This window comes from Varroa jacobsoni, unplaced genomic scaffold (genome assembly GCF_002532875.2).
Source record: "Varroa jacobsoni isolate VJ856 unplaced genomic scaffold, vjacob_1.0 scaffold_545, whole genome shotgun sequence".
Lineage (NCBI taxonomy): Eukaryota > Metazoa > Arthropoda > Arachnida > Mesostigmata > Varroidae > Varroa > Varroa jacobsoni.
The window spans coordinates 262,622-290,122 of NW_019213447.1; the positions used below are offsets into that span (position 1 = coordinate 262,622).

The 27,501-nt window shown below is 42.7% G+C and overlaps 1 protein-coding gene and 1 long non-coding RNA gene across 4 annotated transcripts in view; one reads left to right on the forward strand and one right to left on the reverse strand.

The window, feature by feature from the left end:
* LOC111261312 (uncharacterized) overlaps positions 1-27,501 on the reverse strand; it is a 330,101-nt gene that overhangs the window by 42,065 nt on the left and 260,535 nt on the right. The gene's annotated exons all lie outside the window — the stretch shown is intronic.
* LOC111261314 (uncharacterized) lies at positions 8,726-16,638 on the forward strand. Of its 3 annotated transcripts, XR_015311443.1 has the most exons (4): positions 8,726-10,125; positions 11,950-12,125; positions 13,548-13,610; positions 15,936-16,638. It is a non-coding gene; the product is annotated as an uncharacterized LOC111261314 (long non-coding RNA). The 3 variants fall into 3 exon arrangements; XR_015311444.1 differs by lacking the exon at positions 15,936-16,638 and having other exon boundaries at positions 8,732-10,125; positions 13,286-15,541; XR_015311445.1 differs by lacking the exon at positions 13,548-13,610 and having other exon boundaries at positions 8,736-10,125.

The window sequence follows — 27,501 nt, forward strand, 5'->3', positions numbered from 1 at the left end:
TAATTAAATATACCGCAGTCCCAGTTGTCTCCAGTCCCCGTATTGTCTTGCGACGAAGCCATGTCACCTAGTTATTATTACGTTATTGTGTTAATCATTACTGAAACAGTACGTGTGGTCTGAATGAGCTGTGAAGATTTATCGAGAACTTGAAGGTAGGTTTATTATGATCGTTTTTGATCCACAAAGACATTGTTTAGAAAAGATAACTTGGCCGTTCGTACAGCAGAAAGCGCATTTTACGCGTCACGATGGGCTTGGTACACATTGTGTTTCGTTAAGTGGCCTTGTATTGCTTCTGATGGGGAAACATTGAATGTAGACAGTAGAGGCCAATTTGAACGATAATCAAATCATATTGAACTATCATCTTTTCACTTGAAAACATAGCGCTAGCTAAACAAATGAGCCCATCCCGTTATATTGCCCCCATTTGTGCCCACCATAAACGATAGTTCTTTATAACCATTCAACACTGCCAAGTATTGTGGATCGTAAAGTACGTTTTATATAGGTAGAAGGTCAAATAAACGCTTCTAGCTCGACATACACGATGCGTATATACCAATGATGATGGACCTCAAAATATCCTAATAATAAACCATCGCATTCTGTAAATACTAACAAAAGTAATATTAAAGACTGGGGTACATCTACGTGGACTAATCACTATCAGATAAAATTCAGATACGTTACTACGTGCTGCTACCAGATCACACACCTGGTAATCCGGTGTTAACCAATCCTCTAGCTAACGCCAATAATAAGTAATAGCCGATCCGTCTTCCCACGCACTTTCACTAATTCATGGCCGGAGCAAGACACATTACTCATATGACAGAAATGTTCGCGCATTTATATTATTTCCCAATGTGTATTAAATCGCAGATCATGCCTGCCTTTGAAAGTTATAAACAACGTATTTGTGTATCGGTATCTATGGTCCTGAATTCGTTTCATACTCCGTTTTCGTCATATGGTTGTCACGTCGTGTTCGTCCTTACATCTCAGATCAGGACACACTCCTGTCCGCAAAATGCTCGCTTGTCACGTTTACCCGTTTGTCGGTAATAGCTAACGATCTTATCGTTCCATTAGATGGAAAAGTAGCTTCAGAATTTTGACTAAGTGCGCGGACATTTGAACGCAGATGGTTGGACGGTGGGCGAGACGTCTGCGCCGAACGCGACGATGCTGACTCCGTTGCTAATGTTCAATTGACAAACGACCGAAAAAGCATTTTGATGAAGATGCGACATACTTAACCGTTTGCTGCTCGGTTTCCCTTAATAGTAGTGTTTTTCTGACGACAATTATTAACACAATCTACTCGGCGACAAAAACGGATATAATGTATACGTTTACAAAAGAATTACATTATTATATACCCGGTTGTCGGCTAAATATCTAAGGAGAATTTTACCTAAACAAAAAAGATACGAAGGCCGCGAGTAACTGAGGTGATTGCAAAGTTTGGAAATTGATTCTGCTAAAGTCATACTACAGTGACCCAGTAAGAAATAATGAAAAACGTAGCCGTGTTTTTTCGGCTGGCTTGACGACACTTCGATGAAGAATTACATCTAAAAATTATTATGCATTTGCTGCTCAGCCTTTCCTCTATTCATAACTAACTCACAAAATTAGGTATTCAATTAGGCTAATATATTACGATTTCGTTCAAATGAATCGGGGCCGTCCTTAGGCCTTCACCCAAAGGCCACACTCTCGTCATATGTAAACGTTGAAAATAAGAACCAACCCAAAGCCGACCTTGCCGGCACTGTGGGCTGCCGAGCCACTCACGGTGGTAACCATTTGAAAAGTTTTCAAGTCGATCAAACTAAGCCTCCTATGATAGTCTTTCTGGGAACGGCTCCTCCCCCACGGTAGATTGTCACGGTGTATGGCTAACGTCTACAACCAAAGAACGACACCAGTCAGCCTTAGCTAGCAGTAGACTGAAGAGTGGGACACTTTCAGGTCGCTTTGGCCTAGGGTAGCCGGCCAAATCAGAGGGGCGATTTCGATCGGTTTTATAATTGTTATTGGTGTAGTCAGAGGAGTAAGAACTGCGGTGAGGATCTGGGGGATGCCAATCAGCGTTAGTAATGGCGCTAGCAGAAGTTGTACTATACGTTAGCAAGTAAGTGAAAAAAAAAAAGGAGGCTTACAGGCCGGTAAACAGAGGCAAACACAGAGAGAGAAAGAACAAGGAATAGGACAGATGGCGTAGTAGCCCCCGCCCATTCACAACTTTTGACTTGGCCGTCTGCTGCTTAGCCAGTCATCTAGCCGACAGCAGCGGCGAGGAGCTGTTGCCAATACAGGATACAGAGTCAAGCAGCCGACCGTAAGCAACTCGACGATGGACAACAGACGGGTTCACTCGCTCAGCATCGGGGCCTCCGTCGTCGAGGCTCCATTCAGCACGATACGCAGTTTGACTGTCCGATTGGTCTACGACAAGAATAAAAACACAGCCTATTTGTATACGATGAATGTATGCATATGGTGTGGCTGCACTCAAGCGAACTTACTATTGGCACAGCATCTTAGTTCGAAAGCTCAAACACTACTTCTATTCATGCTGCCGCGTCAGACGCGAACCAGCAGCGCATGGCGCTGGAGGCACTGACAGAGACCATACACTCACATGGAATCACACATGGATAAGTAGGATCAAGTGTGAGAGAGAGAGCGAGAGACACAACCAGAGAGGGAGGGGGTCGAGGGAGAGAGGCAGCGGTACCGAGAAGAAACACAATGACAAGCATCAGTAAGCAGGCCGTTTTCTTGTCGTCCTAGCTAGCAGCCTAACTGTGTCCTAGACGGGAACAGCTGACATGAAGAACTTGCTCAATGACTGGAGCGACGGTGGTGAGAGCTACGGTCTAACTGCTTAGAAAGCAGGAAAGAATAGCTCATTGTGAGCTCAATATGGCAGCGGCTGTGGCAGCGAAGCACGGAAGAGTTTTGATGAGAGTTTTATTTGGAGAGATGCTGCTCGAAAAAGACGGTCGACAAAGCCAAGAAAACTTACGTTTGATTTTGGTTACAGAAATAGGTTAAAAGTACTATCTAGCTGTGGCAAATTTCACTATAATTCAGTCTAGTACTATCAAACTGTATATCATATGCTTTGAAACTAATAATAACTTTTAAATAATAATAACTTTGAAAATAATAATATAAAATAAAAACAAAAAATACTGAAAACCGACGCATGGGAACACGATATGGGTACCTGACTATTCTGATCACTAAATGCCGAAATCAATTTACTTGATTTTTAAGGGTTATGAACATAGTTATTGAATAACTATGTTTGTAACGCTTGCGGCGAATTCGTCTACGATTTATGGGGGTGCTGCATACAATATAAAATGCCGATTTCTTTTACATGCGTATCTCGTCCTTTTAAATAACAATTGGGGAAGTCGCCGCTGTTATATAATATGTAACGCGTTTTCGGAAAACAAAACAAAATTGATATCGAATTTTAATAGTCGAACGTAAAACGAGCATAGCTTTTGCTCCCTCTGGGGCCTAAAGGACCGAGAAGGCCATCTCCTTCCTGCTGTTTACTATCATTATATTTGCTTTGCTCTTTCCGTTTTTCTTGCACTCGCAATTATTCTTTCATAGTTCTTGTCGAAATTGATTCTGCCAACGTCTGAGGGCCAGTGGCGCAATAGATAAAGCCACTTTCAAAGATTCATTCCCATCAGTATGTTTTCGAAAATACGTGAGAACTCGCCGGTAGCGATAAATACCAACTGTAAAATCTGTACAAATGGACCTAACCGCGTTTGTTGCGTTGTTGTCGTATATATATGGTAATACAGTGTATTTACCCATATATCAAAGATGATTTGCGCTTACCTTAGGTGCAGGAAACAAACTTTTTTCTAGACATTCGTTTGTAAACTAGGATTTCGCTAAACTAGTAAGCCGTGTAGACATAACTCATAAATACGAAAGTAACATATTGGAAGCATCGCGAAGGAACAACATTGTGACACCCCTTCATCCCTTGTTTTTTTTATCAGCCCCAATCCGTTTTATGGCAAAGTAACCTCGTTCTTCTCAAATGTCGCTCCGGAAATTGCTACATGCGTCAGTGTGCGACGGCAAACTATGGATGGTGTCGCCGGCAAAATGTCTGCATTCGTTCGCTTCACTTTTTAATTCAATAACAGGTGATTCGATCGTAGCTGCTTCTTTGTTCACCCGACAAAAAACCTCTATCTCGAAATTTCACTCTCCCTCACACCCCCCCCCCCCACCATTTCTGCTGTTAAAACACACGATTACGACTTCGCCCTCGCTTACGGCTGTTTGTATTTTTATCTATTGCCAAAGAAGATCTTCGTTTCCTATTTGTTGTCCTAATTAGACTAGGTATAACGTAGACATTCAGACTCGTAATCACAGCGACCGACGACGGACTGCCCGACATGTTGTCTCATGACGTGTATCTCATAATCAAATCGGTCAGTAGGCCTTCTTCATAGGAAATCAAGAGGTGTTATTTTTCTATTTGTCCGCCGCTTTGAGTAGCATTCGACGGCCTTTGCTTGTCAACCCTTCTAAATGGTAATGTATTATTATTTTGTTCTAATAGAGTGAGATTCTGGCTTTGCGTAGACGAGGTCGAGTAAGAACACGATGCTGAATATTGCCGTGTGTGAAAAAATGCTTGAGAAAAGTAAGTGGGCAGAAAAGTGGAGCCACAAACGATTTGGAGCGTCAGATCTCAAAGAAAAAACATTTTCATAGCGGGCCAACCCCGCCGGCCATGATGATTTTGATATATTCTTTTGATTGACCATCAGGGTTACCAGATTAGGTCTCTTATCGCCGAAACTCCGTCCTTGTTTATGGATCTTTTTTCATAAGCGATATAAAAAAGGTCAACGTATCTAGTCAGTAATGTGAACAATTGAATCCAATACCCGTCTAATTGAAGAAATTTCTACAAAGAAATACTCGTAGACACCCTGCATTCGTATCAGACATGCTGCAATAGGTTTTAACATTTAGGTAAAACTAGAGACAGTAGCGAATCTGTCGCGCAAAGAAAAGTCTATGTTCTACTTTCGTGCACTGTCCACAGAGGTTCCTTAAGGTCGAGTAGCGCACCTATTGATCCCAGGGGCAAATACGAAGGACGCTAGCAGCAATTTCGATTACAACTAGCAGTAATTAATCAGATAACGAAGCAGACCGCAGTCAATAAAGCAACGTCTATGTAGTCGTGAAAGGCACTTAGAGGGGCAGCTATGCCGAACGCAACATTAAGCGAAAGTGTGGACGGATATTCCAACACATATGGCCATACATATTAAGCAAACGCTATCCGCGACGTGATCTATTGGGTTATTAATCTACTGAGACAAACACGGGTAATTCCGACCCAGCAAACTGCTATACTACACAATATACTGATAACCGTGGCCGTAATAGGTGCCAGGCTTAATGCTTATTGTAGCGATCTGTAAAACATAGGTAAACCAGCAGGGCTCAAACGGCTGGCATTTTAGCGTCTTAACGAAAGATTTAAAACTTATTTCTTCGAATCCCCGGCTGAACATTCACGTATTTCAATCCTGATACTGTTATTAGCTTTAAGAAAGATGTCAGCCTAACTTATGTAATGAAACAAGGAAAGTTAGCTAATCTGTTCTATACAATGGACAATATATTTGGTAAACACGCCGTTATAACTTAAAAATCATCGTCTTAGCTGTTTCGTTACGGCAACAACTGCCAACGCGACGGTTCATTTCTGTTCAGTTAGACAAATAAACAAGCACGAATCTGTGTGCTAGGTGGACATTTAAGCGTAAGTCGCTTCGCACCTTTGTCTCTGGGAAACCTTGCACTTTCACCGAGACACGCACTGCTACCTTGAATTGTATATCTACATCTTTTCATAGGCTAGGTAGTTTATTTTTGGGTTTCAAGTAGTTCAGGTATTTTAAATAATGGCGTTACCGTTACAAATTATTTGTTTAGTGAAAGAGTCAATGTGAAGAATGCTTGAGGAAACGCTGCTGATAAGGACTAGAACGGCTTGATACCGCGTTGTTTACGTCAGTGGTGTAACGTGACGCTAGGATAACAATATAGCTCTTCTTTCTCCAGAACATTTTCCACTTCGGAACACGACTCGATCTAGAGTAAGGAGCAGGATCTCCTATCATAGGGCTGTCGGCCAACTCCTGTACATATACGACTAGACTGGTTTGTTTAATCGTATATGCCATTGAGTTTACGTGCAGTAATAGGGTGCTTAAATATCATATGCAAGAGTTAAGCAAGTACTTGCTCGCTGTTCACAGGAGAACTCCTGTACTTCTTCTGCATGTGTCTAAAAAATAAAGGCTAAAAAAATAAGATTATTTTAGCGTGCATGCTACTGCTGTTCTCGACGGGTCACGTAGGCATTCATCTATTTTTTTTTCTACATGCATATTGGCGTTGCTGTCAGTAAATATCCTAGCCGTTATTATAGTTCAGTCCCGATTGGGCCAGCTGGGGTAAACAAGCCCGAATGGTCCTTGATCTGTGCTTTCTAAGGCAGTCTCTTCTTGGTGATATATATATATATATATAGATATATATATATACAGTAGTGTACGCAGTTTAAATTAATTACGTCATGTCTCTTCTGGGGCAGCTTTTTTTTGCTCGTACAGCGCCAACCAGACCTATTCTTTATAGGTACTTCCTTGCTGGACAAACAGAAGAAATTGACACACAAGTATGATTCTACATCTAGCCAGAAGAATGGGGTATCGTTTGCCATCTGTGTCTAAGTCCGCCCTTGTGGAGTTCCGTTCCGTGCTAGCATTGTTGACGAGGAACAGCGGTCCATGGCTGTGGACCGTGATAGCGATTCTGCTTCAACAGATGATGGTTCAGCAGTGACTGTGCTGTGTTTAGCGACCTGTCGGCCTGTGTAGTTCCGTATGACTCATAGTGCAAGCGAATACGCGGCACATCCCGCAGTCGGCTAGAACAAGCGGATTGTTCCGAGAAACGCATGTTTTCTTTCCCCGATTTGCGCTATCGCTCCATTGTACGCTACCCACAAGCAACAGACCCACAAGCAAGCTACAATAATTTATAACGTTATTTACTATTTCCCCGATGATCCACTATGCAGTCGTCATTGCTTTGTACCTCGGTACCCTCACTGGCCCTGAACAGAGCTACTAACGCACAACACACGCGCAAATAGGTAAACTCACGTATCCGCTAACAAACTCACGCAAACATTGCCCGAGATCGGTCATAGAAAATTGAATAAGCGCCAAAGAAAGAAAAATAATAGGAGAAAAAGGAAAGCAACAGGGGAAACACCATGTCTACAGAGGCGATGTTGCTACAAGCCATTACGCCGCATTGACAACTATAGATGGACTGAATCAAGTGCATCCGTCAGCAAGACAAGATTCGACCGTATGGTGCTGCTAAACAAAATAGTCGTAAGAATTTATGAAGAGCGGCAATGTTACGCGTCTGCGGTATCTGAGGAGCTCGGCCAGCGTTGTGCGCGCAAAAACGCCCTAAACAAATAGCTGGTAAGAAAGTCTCAACTGCCATTTCTCCGGACGTCTCACAGCATCATCATCATAACGATATAGCATTATTAAGGGAGAAGTAAAGCGAGATGAGGAGGTGTAGCGAGAGTAAAAATATGAGATTGTGTGAAGCGCCAGGTACCAGAACCGTTCGAGTCGAAAGGCGCCAACAATGGGGCTGCGGTAAACAGCAGCAACAACAACGGGTCAAATAGCAGGCTGTCATTAGATGAGTAATATCGGCCGATCATGTGGCTATGGCCAGTTAGCAACGGAATTGCAGCGATGGTGACAGGTCAACTACGAGTCAAATGGCACAACGGCTATTGTATGTATACGTCTAACGTTGCCTAGTGCCAACTGTATTGTGTATTTGTTATTATTGTTACCCAGCTGCAGACCCAGACGTCACCACAACAGCAAAAAACAAGTTGGTCTACGAGAGCGAGGATGTCGACGACATCGATCGCTTATTCGACGCCGGGCTAGCAAGATCTATAATCATGACGACAAGACAAGTATTAGTAATTGGCCATTGCAAGCCATTTTGAGTAAACGGTTTGACGGCATGGCCGACAGTGATAAGACGTAAGGACGAGTCAAATCCACTTGTCGCCGTATTTCCATCTTGCGTTTCGTCATTTGTCGATCTATTCATGCTTCACTTCACCACTCAACGTGTCCTGACCCGGCCGTTTGTTAACGTAGGAGAATGGCAAAAAGACACATTCTCGATGGGTGAGCATCTTTAATTGTCTCCAGTATTGAGTAGTACATGGATCCTCGCTAATAAGAGCAACATGTGTGCGTAGTCGTTAAATGGCGATCGCAAAACCGAGCCATCTTCACACACATCTTCCAAGATCTATTCTCTGTAATCAGACCTAAGCATAAGAGGGGTTGGCTTGCGTAATCCAAGAAGTCGTCGTGAAAATACATTGGGTCTAGCGAAAAGAAGCACCTCCAGGCAATCTGTTGGCAACGCTACAGCGTTTCCCGCTAACCGTAATCTGTCCAGGTCGGCTAGTGATAGTACCGGTAAAATCTGCTTGTCATCTCCTTGTGTTTCCCAAGGAAAACTACCAGTTAAACCTCGCTCACGCGTTCAATACAATGATAGCCTTTCAGGCTCACTGGGAATCGTTTAGAGACGCACGCCTTTTTTTTTTTTCACAGAGCCTGCTGTTATTGCTACTGTTGTCAGTCATATGCTGTCTGTTCAGATAAATCCATCACGATGCACCCGACGAAGCCCAGTACGTATACAGAGAAATTAAGACGAAATCGAAATGAAGGAAGCACTTGTACTAATACGGCTAGTACTAGGTGTGTTCCATGTCGACTACGAAGATCTCCAACGATACGCAAATGCAGCGGTCTCCCACTTTGCAGTCGATCATCTAATCAGGTCAAGCAATTGGCCATGATATGCTAAGAGTGCGGTACTGCATTGCTCGTTTCTTTTTTATCTATGTGATTGTTCATATTGACGTTAGGCTATTACAGTATGATGACAACAATAAATGGCGCTGTATACCGTCTCTAAAATCGGCGTGCTAACGTCGTTAGGCCCAATTATGTGATCGACGTTATTGTTGCTGCTAGCACCACAGTTACTTTTGTCATTCTTTGTCGTTGCTCGCTCTTATTTAGTTGGACAATATGACCTTACTATACCTGTGCTACAACAGCTGGATTGCGATTGTTGCCACTGGCTGATTCCTATAAAACGCAGTAAAGCGACGATGATCGAATGTGCTACAGGAGAAAAGTAGCAAAAAAAGAGATATCAATAACAAGATCCGGTGGCCACAGTAAGGACAACGAACGCGTCATCGATTGTCTTTGTTTATTTGTCAACACGGCAACAACTGACAGGCACGACGTTTACGGGGAAACATACAAATCTACACTATAACCAGTAGCAGCAGCAGTAGAAGTAGGCGACCTCTTGTTTTGTCTGCAGCACATACAGTCTCCACCGCTACTATCCGTCATTGTGCTGAGCTTTTTAGAACATTAGCAGATTATGACGAGAACAACCGGCAATCCCTAATACCGAACAGGACTGCCACTCAGTTGAGACGTTTTATGACGGCGATAGAAGCGCCGATTGAGCGTATTGGGATTCGACAAACAAAACAATTGCTAAATCGCTCAAGTGATATGATAAAGGACAACGAACAGGTGACAATCATTCTACCTGCTCCACTGGGACGTCAACGAAAAATTAGATCTACAATGGGGGAAAAAAAAGGCGAGATAAAAAGAGCGAAAATAAGATCGTTAGTGTCTATATAATATATATATTCGTGTTATAATTGCTAGAATTCAATGGGGCTGGTGTTGGAAAGGTCAAAATGAGCATAGCAGTAACGAACGTTGAGATGGCTGTGTCGGTGATAATGCAAATTACGACGTCGCCATTTTCGAAGTCATTGGACTCGTTGGAGCATTTTAGTAAGCGCGCGGTTAAGTAGTGAGTAGCCAAGTCTTCGTGATGCAGACGGTGACCAAGCTCGGAACAATAACGGTGAGTCACAAAATACAAATATAAATAAGAGAACGAAAATGCTCGGTATCATTGCCACCAAAACCGTTATCAGCAACATCGGCTAACTGTATAAATCATAAAAGGGGTAAGGAAACTAGCAAATGAAAATTCGAAAAACCATGACGTTATTGTTACGCATAGTCGAGATGACGACCCCTCGACCACTTTCGGTTACTCCCAGCCGCGAAGCTCGTTGACGAGTCTAAAATTCATTCTAGCGAAGCATGGTTAGACACTGACTGATGGCTCCTGCGTTTCGCAAAACGCTACCGTAAGCCGCGCCCTGAATAGTGTAAGTGGATAGAACTTTTCCGTTCAGAGCTACACCGAACGCCGGTTGCTGTTTAAAAACGCAAAATGACCACATCAGCATTTTTTCCCACATTCAGAAACACCAATAGAGGAGGCAGCGATTAGAACAAAAGCGTCTCAGGCTAGCATTCTTAGGGCCGAAGGCCAAAAAAAAATGCAATCAAGGGAAAATGACAAAGTCGACTGAAAAAAACTATAAGAAACCGGAGGAATAAAGATGGACAAGAAAAAACACAACAGCAGAATTACGATCATGATCTCTATCAGCATTCAGCTACACACACCCATGTGAGTCAGGAAGCCGTTAAGGTTGTGGGTCTACGTCGCTTCACCGCGCCATCGTACCCTCGGGAGGCAGTGCACAGACGGCATGACAGCTGCACAAGAGCAACAAACCTCTATATATGGAATAGTAATGATCACTTAATAATGGGTCGATCGACGGCAGCCGCAATGACATTGCCGCAAAATATTTGACACAATTTTCAATATTGGAGGAGAATTCGTCATAGATCCTAAGGCGCACACAGCTACCGTCGTAACTCGACGTACTACGGCTACCGTAGGTTTGTCGGTGATTGGCTCCACTAGAGTCGCTGCGGAGCCCCACTATTGGCTAGCATTTGTATCTATTTTGAAGCATTACTACCGTCCACCGGCACCTGCTCGTTGATACTAGCTGCTGTTATTGGTTCAGACATTATAACAAACTTTTACTATATGTTACCGCAAAGACACCCATAAAGAAGAAGAGCAAAGCCTGAGATATGTAAACCAGGTCGAAGAGTAGAAAACTCGTCTAGTTATGCTGAATTCCTTTATTACAGCAGGAAGATCAGCAGAGTCCGCTGAGCTACACATATCTGAGGAGGCGACGTACTAAATTCTTTAGCCAGCGAGCAACCGGTACGTCGTTGATACTGGTTTACTACTCCCGTGAATTTTGCTTATCGAGAAAACACACATATTCCGAATGGCACCTATTCCCACAAAAACATGCTTGTGATACCAAATCGAATCGCCTATCAAATCAATCAGTACCGTACCAAATATGGGGCACGGTAAAAGGTGGAGTTACCAAGCATTTGTAGTTTATTGTAGCGTTTGGAGGCTTGCTTTATCATGTGTAAGATCAAGCGCTCACTACTGTATTTTCTGTGTCCAACTGTGATATATAAATACGATAGATTTGTCAACCATGCTTCTCTTGATTGTAGATTGCTGTCAGCAAAAACTTTAGTTCTGTCGAAGCACCATATGGAGTCGTCTACTTTTTGCTCTCAGTTTAGGATAAACGTTTGCCTGTCTCAGAATTTGCCTTGTTGCAGTCGCCGTTGGCTGTTACAGCTTAAAATCGTTTAAAGAACAGCAAAGGGCGAACTTTTAAAATTAAAATGTCTTCACCGTCAACAGCAATAGTTCGTCGGATTTGAAGAGATCATTCCAGCCTATGTAAATCTAAACAGCGACATCTTTCTTCTACGTTCGTAGGATCTGTTCGCCGCTACGGATGTGCGCCACGATATATTAATGCGGCCACTGCCATATTAACGGCTCTTCAGAGACATTTGGGATCCACTAAAATCATCTGCAAGCATAATGTTCAATGTTTCAATGCGCTAGTACGGACGGAAGACAAGACGAAATCGTATCTACGTCATTAGGAAGTGAGTGGAACGTTTGAGTCTCTGTTATCAAGGCTATTTCATGTTACTGCTACTGGTCCTGCATGTTCGCTACGCCTCGCTTTGGTCGGTGCTACTGAAAACCGCTCGCAACAATGTGAGAGCCGTGTGTGTAGCGCTGTCCTATTTGTATTGTAGAAAAAGACACGCCGCAGGCTCACCTGCTCCGTGCACACCCCCGTTACAGACGTAAAATAATTGTGGCCTGTGCTTCCCTTGAGCAGGTGTACGGACTTGACTTATAGCACTATCACGACATATATCAAAAAGTGCAACTGTTGAGTGAAAAAGTTCTGACACATATAATCCTAAATGCATCCCTGTCTAACAATCATCCCATCTTCGGGAGTACTAGACATAGACTGGCTGGTAGCAGAAGGGTCCTAGTTTAACTCAGCATGTGATCAAATGAGATGGTTAGCTCGTTATACGGATCTGATTTGCTGTCCTGTAGCAACCAGTATCCATAATAGTGATGTCTAATTACGCTGCGTCTTAAATCCTGCAGCGGAAATGATAACTAGTTGTCCTACGTAGGGTATAAGGCGTCTACCAAGTTTCATTTCGGTACCAGCGTTCACAGTATATGGCTGCCTATATGCGCGTAGCAGTGTTTGATGCTAGCTTGATTTCCTTTGGAAGGACGGCGGACGCTGAGTAGATGCTGCGGAATGGAAAACCTCGTTGAATAAACAATCTTCGTTCGTTATTAATTTTTTACATTCGCAAACGCTAAGGAATTTCTGTGAAAGTGTCGCTTGCTCACAGTCAGCCTCTTTTCATATATTTTTCTCGCTCATCTTTCGCTTTTGCGAATGTAAAAAATGGGTACCGAGGGCTAAAGTAGTGTTGGCCCTCGATATGGTATTATCTGTACCGAGGGCTAAAGTAGTGTTGGCCCTCGATATGGTATTATCTACCAATGTTCCAATACGAATGCTGATCCTCCGTCCGTGCCGATATCGTATTTGGAATTGTGTTCCGGAAAACTGTTGTTGATCTGCTATTTTTAAAACGTTTTCTTTCGCTCTTGCGATTTTTCAACTGCATTAATCGGGCGCTTTCTTTCATGATGGTCGACTTTTGATAACCTGTCATTAACCAGAATTAGCCCTAAATGGCTTGTTTTTTTTTTTTTATAGTTTCCTTCGGCGCGCTTTATTTCGGCGGCGGTGGTAGTGATCTGTTTGCAACTTACGGCACAAATATTCATCCAGTCGTTGTGAACCCGCTCACTTGCATCGGGCGTATGATTTGCTAGTAATTGCTTACTTTACCCACGCAAAAGCTCATCCCAATAATTGATCCGACCAATAGTTTGTAGAGCACTAAGATTCAAAGAGGTCAACATTTATTAAAAAGGCACAAAAAATAACTTTTGATACGCCTGTTTTTTTTATACAGAGATTGATGGCCGTCTTAATGAGAGAACAACTGACAATTCGGTCATCCAGATAAGCTTCAACGGTTAGTCCCTGTAAATTGTTTTACGCATTTTGAACTTCTTGTCGCTTTAAGCCCTTGCATTTTTAAGACTTTTGATCTGCTATCTGTTTGAATTTTAATTTTTGTCCGTTTTTTTTTGTATATGGCGTATTTGAGCGCTCTTTGTTTACGCATGTATACACACACATATATACGTATATATATACACATCTATATATGCATTAGAGGAGGTCAGATCGAATACGCTTGAATGGAACAGGCAGCAAAACAATACCACGCCGACGAAAGTCAAGGTTTCACTGTGCAAACAGCATCGACATCGCATAGCGTCGACCCTCGTAACTTTACCGTTATTCTACCGCTACAGAGGTTTTTTACAGCAGCATAATTTGGCAGTATGCTATCGTAAACACAAGAAGAAACTATTTTTGCGATTGGGGCGACGGCAAGATAGAGCCCCACATCGTTGCCACCACCTAGGTTATTCCTCAGGCAAATTGTCTGCTGGCTAGTTGATGCACGGTATTTAAGGGAGGCTATCTATACGACCTGGTACAAACAATAGTACGCGGACAGAGCGTTTGCTTGTAAACTTCGCGATGCTTTTTTTAAAGTGTGCGAAGCGCCCTTATCAATTAACGAAAACAGTCATTCCAACGGGTGCCTCTAGGAATCTTCAAGATAAATGCTCGTAAAAGAACTGATTCGCACGCTTACTAAAAATAGTCAGTCCGAGATAAAGCCTAATTTTAGAAGTGCCTGAATTGATATTTATCTACAGGTGTTTTAGGTTTAGCTCTATTACTTTGTGCTGTTGGCGGACTGATGACCCTTAATCAACTGGTACATGTATTGTGTATGTCCATTACGACAAATCTCTTACGACTTCAAACTAGCGTATAAAACGTTCAGGTTATTTAAACATGGGTGGGCTCCCTAAAACACTTTTATACGTATTACATTTCAATATTTATGCTAAAAATTACGAGGAAGCTTGGTAAACAGCAACCAGTCAGTGATATTTTGTTCGTCGTGCTAACTGGATATTTGCATGCCTGCAAATACATCAAGGCTAGCCATTGGGGCAAACAGAACACTTACAAAGATCAGGTAGCAGTAAATACGAGCTCGCGTTTACGTGCCACAAGTCCGTTTCGTTGCCGATGTAACATTGGCGGAAGCCATTTCTGGTTAACGAAAAAGATCACCTGTATAGAGGCGAAGCATTTTGTGAAATGTCAAATAGCACTTTCATCTCGTGGTAAGCACTTGAAGCATACTAGAGTGGAACAGGTTGAACTTCAAATAGTCAATAGGAACACTGAATGGGAACCTTCAAATAGGAAACTCTGACATCATATAAGCTATTGATTAATCGCTTCATTCAAAACGATGACACTATGTATTTGAGCAAAGCGTGTGCGTATTAATAGCTTTAGAAACAGTCGTATATATGACCGGTCACTTCACGTGTATCAACGAAAAGTACCGTTGTCAATGTATAACCTCGTTATACACTGACAACGGTCCTGTTCGTCTGCATCAGTAACAAAAATACCATTTCAAACGATGAAAAACTTTCTAAAAAATGGCTCGGTTTTTATCATTAAAGACCGTACGAAAAGCATCTGATTAAATGTAACGCTTCAAATTAGGAATACATCCGTTAGGACTATTTAGTTTTTAGAAAAAAAAAAAAAAAAAAGACAGAAATGGTCATAACAGTTATGATCATGTGTGCCGTCATCGATTTTAACTTGGTTCCACTATTTTAACTTGGTTCCACTATGTTAGCTTTTCTAAAAGTGACTTACGGATGAATTTATTTTTCACTCCGTACAGTGTAACATACCTAAAAATAATTAGAAAAAAGGACGGTCTAAACTTTGATGCGACGTCTCTGGACATAATTCTAAAATAAATATTGCCCAAGTAGAATATTTCACATCAAATTATCTAACGTGACTCGTCATTTGCCGAAGCTGCGAAATCTAGTGCTGCAGCAATATCTCACATATAGATTATAATAATTGTGGATTATTTAAGCAAGCCCGGTTCCCAATAAGATTTAGCGTGTACATACGTTTATTCCCATTTACACCCTAAATGAAAAATTCTTCGACGGCCAAAACGACAGTGTACTACCTAAGTCTTCGCTAAGTGCCTCCTGTCGCTGATAGATTTTTGTCGAACCCCATTGACTACGTTTTGTTGAAAAGTATCTGTAGTGCTTGAGCCCCCTTCATTCTCACGGTCATTGCTTCCTCACCAGAATTCTGCCACGCACACTATTGTGTGCGCTGTAATAAGGCCTTGCTTCGTTTTCATATTGCAACTGTAATTTAGATACATTTCTGAAGCTTTCTCACTCCAGCCGCCCCTTCTGGCCTGCTTCTGCGGGATTGCTGTCTATGAAACACGGTAGCTTCGATTTGAAGGCTGACTTCAAGCAGGAACCAGTCGACCCCTTCTGATGAGCGCTGTTAAATGCTGAATCCCCGATTCGCGGTTTTTCGGCTCAGTAAAGCGATCGTTAGCGTACCCGTCTTCGAAATCGCCGCTGCCGTTGCTACGACCGGCAACAGTAAAAGTACCTACAAGCAGCCAGAAGAGCTAACCGGCAGAGTCCTGCTGCTACAACAACAACGTACCTACTCCACCCGCTACTTCTGCGTCTGATGGTGTCCTGGATAGAGCGAAATTTCGCCGGCTGCACCGTCGTTCGCACCACCCCAGGAGCGCCAAAAGCAGAAGCTAACAACAGTCGACCGAGTTGACCGAACAGGCGAACGCTCGGTCGTAGATGAAACGGAGGCCGTAACTGAGACAGCGTGTGTAACCGCCAGCCGAGCCACCGATCACAAATAATAATAATGAAACCGCAACAGTGCCGCTCCACAACGGCATAAGGCGTCGCATTGCTTTGCATGACATGCCGCGGCGTAACGGCTGAATCGTAAAAAGCGTCAATAGAACAGTGTTTGGTGAAGGAGCGCTAACGCCGGTAGCTGTACGAATAAACGACCGCAGATAAATATCCTTGTTGCCAGCTTAGTTTTTTCGTTTTCCTTTTCAGTTTTTTAGATATTACTAACTATCCTTTTGTTTGATGGGACGAGATCTGGTAAGTTAACTTATGAATGATAGAAATACAGAACGTCTGTTTCGATCAGCAACAGCAGTAATTGTAGCGTCTGGCCTCGTTTATCGACTGAGCTTGACTTTGTTTAAGGGTAGCAGTCGCAACAACGATCAGCAGTTATGTCTGCTGCTTTAGTCTGAAGATTATCGAAATCGTAAACAGTCTACACCTCTATTGTCGACACCGAAAATAGTCATGGCAATCATTGCCGGGTTTGTTCTTCATAATACCAGTTTTGCAAGAATGCTGAAGACAGCCTACTAAAAGCTTTTGAAAAAAAATATCTAGTGACGTTTGTTATCACGGCAATTACATATTAAGTGGAGTATCCAACGAACTCTCGATCATTTTAAAGGATTCGGTAAAGGGAAATATTTATTTTCCAAATCATGTCTCACAAACACAGTTTCTTTAAAGCAATAACAACAAAATGGAAACACAGCTAGGAAGAGTAGCTGGTTCTATTCCATCTTGATATAGTTCGAATCAAATGTATAAATTAAGCCCTCTCCTAGTACTGACTACACGAATCCTCTAACAAAACAAGCAGTAGCCAGAAAATTAAACAGGTTAACTGCAGAACAAGGTTTTTCATTTACTGATCTAGCAGATTTTAACCACCTATAACAACAATAGGAGGCCAGCCAATGCACCACAACTAGCACTAAACCCCCAGAATATCGCTACTGTCACTGCAGCAACCTATGTCTCTATCTAACTCAATAGTTAATTCACTATACGATGAATAGCGAAGCAGATTGTAGATGATCGGATGTACGCGACCGTTCAAGACGGTTTAATAGAAGGCTGCAACATCAACGGTTGGTCTGCGGCTCGTTCTTGTTCCAGCTATTTCCTACAGCGCTCATTATTGACGACTGTCGCCGCTTATGAATGTTGTGCCTTTAAACAAACCTCAATAGATCCACCATGTTTTTCCCCGTAGTCCTATTGCCTTTTGGTTTAAAATTACGGAAACGGAATGAGCATACGTCCGTCCATCAACTGATGGATGCCGGCCTAATCTTGCCAAGATCTAAGCTAGGCGACGCACAAATGTAAATGTTATGATTATATGTTATGTGATTAATCGGTCGGGTCGACCTGGTGACTCTTGGACTCCGCACTTGCGTAGATCTAAGCTTTTTCATTTTAATTTTGACTAACTTTTCCGTTAGATTCCTATCTCTGCACGTGCTAGATCTCTAGAGTCTTCTTTGACTCATTGTTGTGGAGGATGTTGTTGCTATTTCGGAAATATATCGTGCACGAGTACCACTTCCACAATCGTTTCTGTGCGGTAGCGGTCGTTAACTTGAACGAAATGTTTCCCGATACCCACCAACGGTGATGCATGCCAAGAACGTTTATTGCAACAACAATGAAGAGCATTATTTCACTGCGTGGTTGGCCTATACAGATATCGGAACCCTGTTTTCCGCGACAGCTTGTGAAGGTTCGAGCTCACAGGTATGCGATGTGGCGCGGCGCCTACCTACATCAGCTATGAGCAGCGCCGACGACGACTACAATAGCGCGATCCTTACGGGCCCGATTCTACCGTGGTTAAGCCGGCTTCAGAACGAAGGAAGTTCACACGGCTCCTTGAATTGCCTGCTACTTCTGCTACTGTTTTCGATCTGTGCTGACCAGCCTGCAGCGTTGTATCACAACCTACCTCAAATAGCAAAGAGGAGCGGCTGGCCATTCAATTGCTGGAAAGGTTTACTCATTAGCACGTTGCATAATAGGCGACTGACAGGAAAAAGAACTGGGTATGAATAGGGTCCCATGGCTGAAGGCTGCCGTGATATACTTATTGTGCTTAACTTGACGCAACGATTAGTATTGCTCTGCTGACGCGCTTCCTTCGGTGATCGTAGTAACAATGCTATATGGCGGGCCTGCCCTTCCATGCGATGTTCAGACGATCTGTCCTCAATGGTCCAACTGTCCGCTAATCAACTATGTTCACGAAGTGACGCGCACACTGCCAACAATTCCCGTGTTATTGAAACTCTTGCTTTTATTTACAGTGGCCGGATACTCATTCGAACGTCAAGAATAAACCAACATTTTCGTTCTAGAAATGCAACTGTTCTATAGTGGCTCAACAAAGAGCTAACTACGAGTGGAGACTCATATATAAAACGTGTACAGCATCCAATTAAATAACTTGTCCATCCGACGATAGGCAAATGATTATGTTATTGTTGTTGTTACGGTTCGCGGTGATGGCAAATTTCAGTAGCGCAATATTCTCATTTTATAGCGCCGTATTGTATAATTTGCGTCCAGTTTTTACTCAAATAAACCATCATGGACGGTCTGTGGAACATGCAGCACTAAACATTTAAATCAGTAAACGTTTCGTGTGCTACATTTTTTCCCGCAACGAACCCATTTCTCTGCTGTTTAGCCGAATTGTCAGCTGAAAATATTCGACAGGGGTTATTCAGTCTTTTCTGAGGTTTCCATTGATCATGCGCGATCGGACAGGACGGCTGCTTCATCTGACGCGTCCCCTTTCATCCGGTCGCTCTTTTCCTCTAGTTTTCCCTTTATAATATTTTTGTTGCTGTTGCCGCCTTTGCCCTATGGTCTCCAAGATTATGTATTTGTTGTGTTCAAAGCCGTTTATCGCGGCGCACTAGCGTCATGATGGCGTCACCGGCACTTCCAATGACCGACGAATAGATGGACCCTTATTATCGGATCAGACAGCACATGAGCGTAAGAGAAGAGCGGAAAAAGCCTAACGTCATTCTGACAGCAGTGACAATAGCAACGGCCATAGGGACGGCATTGATTGACCACACAAACAAACTTATCCCTATATCGTGGTAACAGCGGCAATCTAGTATAATAAGAATATTATCAAATGATATTAAAGCACTTGTTATCCTTTCACTATGTCTATGTATTCTGATACGACGACACTGTACTTGTCACAAGCATATTGTATCGATACGTAGTACTATTAAGAGAACTCATATAAAATTCCTCACCTGGAAAGCAGGGCAACTTTTGTGTTTCACCTTTCGAGCGTCATACCACTTGTGTTTTTCGTTGTTTCGAAGCTGAACCTGGCCATCTTCGCTTTCCCACAGTGGCTCCATGGTTTTGCATGCGCGCACCCGATAGCCAGCTATGGCAGGGCAGCATCGATCTCTACACGAGCACATTGTGCTGCAGAGCTCTTCGGCACTTTTGTACACGACGCTATTGTTATTCTGCCAGGGCATTGAATGGTGGTTGGCTGGCGACGGTTGCAGTGGACCTGAACCAAGCATCGCTGGCCGTAAGTAGGTGATTTCCTTGGGATTCGAATAGGTCGATGCCGATGTCGAGCTAGCAAAGCTTTTCACCGAGCTCGTATCGTCGGAGGTTTGGTGGAGATCTTCGAGACTGCCGACTCGGCTGGCTGGTGGTTGCACAAAGGGGGGCGGCTCTTTGAATATCGGAGCCAACTCGAGCGAGGGGGTTGTAGGCAAACTGGTGGACGTATCCGACAACCATGGAGGCAAGGCCTCTCTTCTTTTCGAAGTGCACCGGCTGATTGTTACGTAAATTTGACTACCGCTTTCCGACTCCGGGGGCGATTCAGGTAGACTGCCGGTCCCACTCGAGAGCACTGTCGATGTCGACGAGCGTCTCGAGTCACTGATTACAGTGGCACTCAAGCTACCTACGACAGGCTTATCGGGCTTGAAGAGCTTCTTCTTCCCCCTTCGGAACGTGGCGTATAGGGTTGACCTGCCGCTGCGCCGGAACGGGACGTCGAACTCGCTGCCTCCACTGCCATAGTCCGATACCACCGAAATATCGCTGTTGGACACTGATAAAAAGTTGTCATCCAACGCTACGTTCGCTGGTTTCTTAACAAGCCATGAATGTTGCTGCTGTTGGGATTGCTGTTGAACTTCGATTTCATAGTTGCCCCCGTAAAAATCAGGAACTTGCCTGCGGAAATTCGTTGCGTAGATATCCTCAAGACGGTCTCCGATTAGTAGGTCCGAATCGCCGTGTCTCAACGTCTTCACCTTGTGTGCCTGAGCTTTCATTTTGGCTGAACCAATCGGTATAGCCTTTGATGACACTTCGTTACTAAGGTTCGGCGGGTACCGAGCCTTCTTCCTGTTGTTAGGTAGAGTGAAACTATGCCTTAGATAATCCATTCCATGCGTCATGCTGTCCTATTCAACGTCTCAGAAGTTGGCAAATGATACCGCCCAACAAACGACATTCAACAAAATCTAGTTTGTTGCTGGCAGGCAAGCCAAGAGCTGCATAAACGCAACCTAACCTCAGTCCTGCTGGCGAACAAACTGAGCAGATTCAAAAGGTTTTTTGATCAGTTAGACAGCCGAGAAAAACTAGGAGTCCCTTGGCCTTCAGTGCTTTCAATCGTTAGCCGATTTAGATACTGAAGAACAGACCGACTGAGCATATCCAGAAGCCTATTCGGCGAAAAGAAGCAAAGATGGACGAAAGTGCGCAACAACCCAGGTTCGATTCAGCGTTCAGTTTTGGTCGTTAACAATACAATAGTAGCTAGAATCCTTCTAGTTCCACTGCGGAGGATACCGAATCGCTGAAGGCAATGAGGTGAGGTACAGAAGTAACCAGACAGTAGGTCTTTTCAACCCGCTTTTGTGAACTTTCTAATCTATGGCAGCGTTCTGTTCCTGTTTCAGGTTGCACGAGTGAGTATTGCAAGGGGTGAACTGCAGAACTACGCAATATTTTGTGTTGAACGATTAGCGTTAATCTTGCTTTTCGAAACTCTGCATTTAACCGATCACATTGAGCAGCAGATCCGAGGGTCGCTTAGCATGTGAGTAGCTAATGGAGGACGGACGCTCAATCTAGTGATTTTATCGAACTCAATTATCAGTTCGAGGTCGAAACTCTACAACGGCTTTTGCATGTCTCGGCAAAAGTGTAGAATTTTTCCACGATGAAACGCTAAGTAAACCAAATAGCAAGGCGAGAACAAACGAACTTTAAGCACAAAAGCAACAATTCGCGTTATTTCAAAATATGTTTTTTGACGGTTTGCTAGGTCGTAATTGAACGACAGGTGGAATAAGCATAGTATCCAAAGGTTGACACAAATATCCAATGATTGTGATGTGATAATGTTATATCCACAAACTGGTGCTCACACACGATTACTTTCCAATTAGGATTGTCTTTGTTTTTCCATTAAAATTTCACATAAGTGGCGTACAGTAAGAACGTATTGCAGATCAAAGGACTACTACGAATATAAAAACCTTCGTGTTGGTACTACAATAACCGTAAGTTACTTTCGTAACGGACAACATAGCCATGGCGGGTTGATCGCTGCATGCTGGCGCCGTAACATTTAAACAACTGTGTATGATAGCTGCGACAATGCGGGCTACCCTTCGCCAGGCCCAGAAAGGCGCCAAAATATACCAGACACGCTGGTATCGGAGCCAGCATCCCTCTCCCGAGGAGAAAGAGGACGTTCTGCTTTCAGCTGAATGTCGGATAAGCGATGCAGAAAACACCTCGAGAACAGGGAGACACGCTTCACAGTAAATAGAACTGGTCAGTATAGGGCCGAAAGATTTGATCTTGAACGAATTTATTATTAGCCAACATCGATTAAAAGAAAAATACTTGAGGAGAAGAGTCTGTTCAGTCGCCGCAGTCGCAACAAAATAAAGCACCATTTTTACCTAAAGATGTACAGTTGGCTATTTTCTCCACGTCAACATGGTTTGTCAATATTTAGATCTACGCTAAATGACATCTGTAGAAAACGTGACGTATAATGCAGAACAATTAGAGTTGCATCAGTAACTGGGTCGATATATAGATGCTCTGGTTTTTACGCAACGAAAGGCTGCGCTTCTTTCTACAAATGCTCCAAAAATTTTGCAATGGGATATTAATTGTGGACACGGACAGTGTCTGCGTAAAATAAAATTGAAGCATTTCTGCGATAATGATCATGTTTGTCTTTATCCGCTGTAAAGTATCCTGTAACTGGTAGCGCTAAAGACAAATTTTAACGTGCCATTAAGACAAAACAGAGTCGAAATTCTAATAGGGAATTTACCATTCATCGACGTTGTACGGTCGGATCCATAACTTCAATGAACTTAAAGCTCGCGGCTTAATAAAAAACAAAATAAATAATGTTTCCTAAGGTTTGTTATTAATATTGTGTTATTAATATTGATATTGTTGCTGTCACTACCGGATCGTAAATATGAGATAGGGTAAATTTGTTTTACATAGGCGAGTGTTCGAGAAAATTGGCAAGATAAGAAGTGTTATTTGAGCGAGCTTTTATGTTAAGTTCTTGAATTCGCTCAGTCTTTAATGTGATTCATCTTTAAACTAATTTCAACAGGGAGAATGACATACGGCTTCCAGTGCGGTTCTTTCGAGCCTTCGCAAACTACATAGACTCCATTGTACAGTGCCCAAACAGCCATGAAGTGAAAATTATAGCTTGAGGATAAATCTAAATCGTTGTTAAAGTGATCCATGTTCTAGCTGTGGCGTAGCAACCTTCAAGGGGATTCCCTTCAAGCAAACATTTTGTGCGTAAATCAGATAGATAAAAATACGGTTAAAAGACATGCGGCCAATCATTCGTTGTATCTGATGTTCATTATGACAATAAAACACACTAACCTTCGTGCAACATTAACAACAGCGAGTGTTACCGATTTTACGTAAGGTAAGCAAGCATCTAGGCTTCAGTATCTTCGATTATCTTTCAGTAGGAAAAAAGGAACAACGTTACGGGTAACAAATGCAGCTGGAAGTGAACAGTTCATAGACAAAAAAAAAAGATTGACCAACGTCAGACGTTAATCTGAGAAGCACTTCAAATCAGTCCACCGTCTATTGGGCATACCGACCCAGTAGCAGTCGTCTCGGCAGTATTCGCAGTCTATCATGTGTCATCGTTGCGTTCTACCGCTATGATTTCAAAGGTAGAGGGGACACTGTTGCGTAACGTAGTCTTTTTTTTACCAGCGATCAAGCTGTGGATTGCAACAGCGCGTCACTAAAGTGGCAGTCCAATACGACGAACAAGGAGTTCATTGCAAATCGCCAACTCTCGACCGAAGCTGGTACACCAAGGAAGGAACAGTAGGTTTTGGTCGTCACTCAAGCCCGTAAGTCAATGCATCGTGATACCTAAGCTGTACAAAAAATGGGATGAAGCAAAAACCCTGCGACTGGATAATCGCAGCCCTTCTAAGCCTACGTCGAACAGCCTTGTTATTCCAGGATTTTATCCTTTATCCACACACGGGCTAAAAGCAACAGCGACTTGTTCAAACCACCCACGATTGCCATCCTCTCGTGCGTCCGACAGCTAGGTATGACGGCTGGCAAAAATACTTTTAGATGACGGAATGATGATTCCACTTAACGTTGATCAGAAGGTAATGAACCTGAAAGGCATCTGAGCAAATCAACTGCAGTAACCATCGCGTTGTGGATGATCGCACACGCTTGTCGGTGATGCTGTTTCTTTACCTTTCAATCAACAGCTAACATTTCAAATAGGACAAACAATAACTGATGCTTATTGAAAATCAAAGACAAGGTAAACGTTGTACATTATTAGTGGGGCAAACACGAAGATCTACTAGGTAAAAAAAAAACGTGTCACATTGAGCATAGTTCGGTGCGTTGTTAAGCGCCTAACGAAAACGCTTTGATTAACGTTTTAGTATTCCATGCGACATTTTGTTCTAGTCCGACGCAATGAACGTGCCTTCGATCATTAGTTTGTCATCACATATATATCGTAGAATACATTTTTGCTGCTTTTCACTTTTTTGTGACCCCAAATACAACTAATGGACAATACCAAATACAGGGCGTACAATTGCGCGGTCTGTTTGCTATCGTTATCCAAGATAGCGTACTCCTGCTATTCAACACCAATCCACGAGTGACTTATAGCTAGCACTTCTCGTTTCGCTGATCGTCTTACTGCAATTACACTTCGTTTTTTTACACAAAAAATTACACACGAATCTCTCGTTCTATGTAACGTTTGCAAACGCTCCATTCCATACACAAGATTCAGTACGGCGTCTATCCCCGCTCGTTAGTACCAGCTGGTGCTAATCTCGAGCATCCTGCCAAAACAAGTTCAAGTTGCAGACTATATTTTTCAAATCACGTGACGCGGGCCAACAAACCAAATGTCGACCACCGATAGCGGGTGCCATTTTCTAACTTACTTTGCATATGCTACCGTAAATTTAATCTCTAAAAACAAAGAGAACCATGTGTTGTCTTAATGTAATGATAATACTGCTTTACGTTAGCTGGCGCAAAATCGTGGTCGTCACAGTTTTTGCGGGAGCTCTGCCATTCCAAAGCTTCCAAAGCAAAAAGAAGCTGTGAATATAGAAACGCTTGGATATAACGGTTTTAGTTGATGCTTATTAGTGCCTTATTTAGGTCGTTATTGAGTTGTTTTTACGAAAGAAAAGGATTGGCCAAAGAAATAAAGACGGCCTATGACGCAATAACACGGAAAGGTCTATCCACTTCAATTGTGAACATTGATAGGTACATTACTGTTAATATATTCGACTGCAGGCTTTATTTTGCGGCACAAGGAGTCCGGTCTGATTCGTTGCGATCTATGCCGGATAAATGAATTAAAGTATTTCTTTAATAGACGCTTTCACTGGCAATGTGGGGCTTATTCGATGTACCCGAATATTTTTTTCTTAGTTTTTTTTTTCTTAAAAATTAGTAGTAAAAAAAGACTTACTTTTGCTTTACCATTCTAATGCTTCAACGACCTACAGCCGATTGTGTGCATACATATATACTCGTCCAATCATATGAATTATTATATAATTATAATAACGATTATAACGGTTCAATCAGCACTAATATAACGGTACAGATAAACAGACGTTTGTTTTTGTGTCTGTCAGAAAATACACTAACATTACTGCAAAACCGTGAGCATTATTTACGTCTTCATTGGTGCAGACGTACCCTCAGTACATGACTAATAAGTGACCTCAAGTGTCGTTTGCTAACCTCTCAAAGAACCTAAAAGCCTTAGCAGGAAAATGACAAAAATCACCCTGTATGATGTAGGAAGCCCTACGAAGTACTACAAATGGCCAGGCTATTCAAATAACGTAATAATAAACACACATGGCCACCACAAACTCGGCCTTGCACCAATGTACATAGTTTGATGTTTTAATATGCTGTACGTTGCACATTAATAAGGTGTACACCGAAAAACACAATTGTACTCAGACACTTCACTTAAGTGTGCACACTTAGTTCTACGATGAACATTGTATGGTGAGTATCCTTTATGTATGTCGTTTAAGTGGCCCTCGATGGTTTTTATTGTCCGTACTGCTCAGACGTTGTTAGATTAACGTATCTACTGTTGAATAGTGCTTGAAATCCTGTTTATTATTAAATATTATGTCATGTAAATAGCGATAGAATTAGTTTAGGTAAAACTATCCGAAGTGGCAAAGAAGCCTAGGGCAGTTTTAACATAGGGAACAACGTTCCAGTTCTATGCATCTATCAACTGATCGGTCAATAAAATTGCAATATACTGTAGGATCACCCACATCGTTCCTCATGGGGGGGGGGGGGGGGTCCAGTTGGATGGCGCTCTCAGGGGTTAGGTTTATGTGAGATAGAGACCAGTGTGAACGAACGCTTCCCCATCTACCCACGAGGTGCTGCTGCTGGAATCCCCTGGACGGCCACTCAAGTACTAGTGCTCTGCAATTTCTTCCGCGGCATTTGTTGTATTCGCACATCGTTAGGTTAGGAGCATGGCCTACTTTTGGCTCATCTCACGCTGGTTCACAGGTCATGCTAACTCAAACTAGCGAACTACATCGCTGAACGAACGGAAATATCTGAAGCATTACCCACATACCATTGTCTCCTGTGGACCTAATCTTTGAGAAGCCGCACTAACGGACGCTTGTTTTCGTCCTGAGTAGCATACGCTATGGGAATGTACCATTATACCTGTGTAAGGTTAGTCCTCACACAGTGCGTTTAAGCCAATTATGTCTCTGTTTATCACTAATATATAGGATTGTACGATGGAAATAACTGAGTTCTCTGACGTTAAAATCAGGACGACAATAAGTATACAGGCTTATACGTTATCTATATGAGCTTGCATAACGTCGTTATTAGCTGCTCAAAGATGTCATAAAGGTTCCGTAAAAAAAACTATTTACATTGAGTTGACCCCATTGTTACCACGTGCGAAGAAGATAGGTAGGTCCTCTACTATGCATACAGATGAACGATATTACCCATGACGCATATGAAATGGTTACGTTGAGTCATGTGACGGAACGCAGATCGTCCGAGCATCGTTCAGCAAACTGCGAATGTACTTAATAGCATTCTATTTACCATAAGTGTCGCTTAGCATTCACGGCTTACTTTCTGAAGCTATCTATTGGTATAACTCTTTTAACGAGGTCTACTTTTCCATGAGGCATTCCATAGCTTCATTGTCACTCGAGTAATGCAGTGCACTTTTCCGCTTTCCATCGACCTCTATACACTGTGTAGATCGTGTGGCATACACTCAATGGTTGTCATTAAAGCAATTCCCGTACCGTCAATCATTGTGCATTACCGCATTTGTTAATTCATTCATAAATTTTTGCACTCGTTCAAACTACCCTTGGAGCCTATTTCTCAACTAGGTGCGATCCTTAAACTTGTTATTCTTTC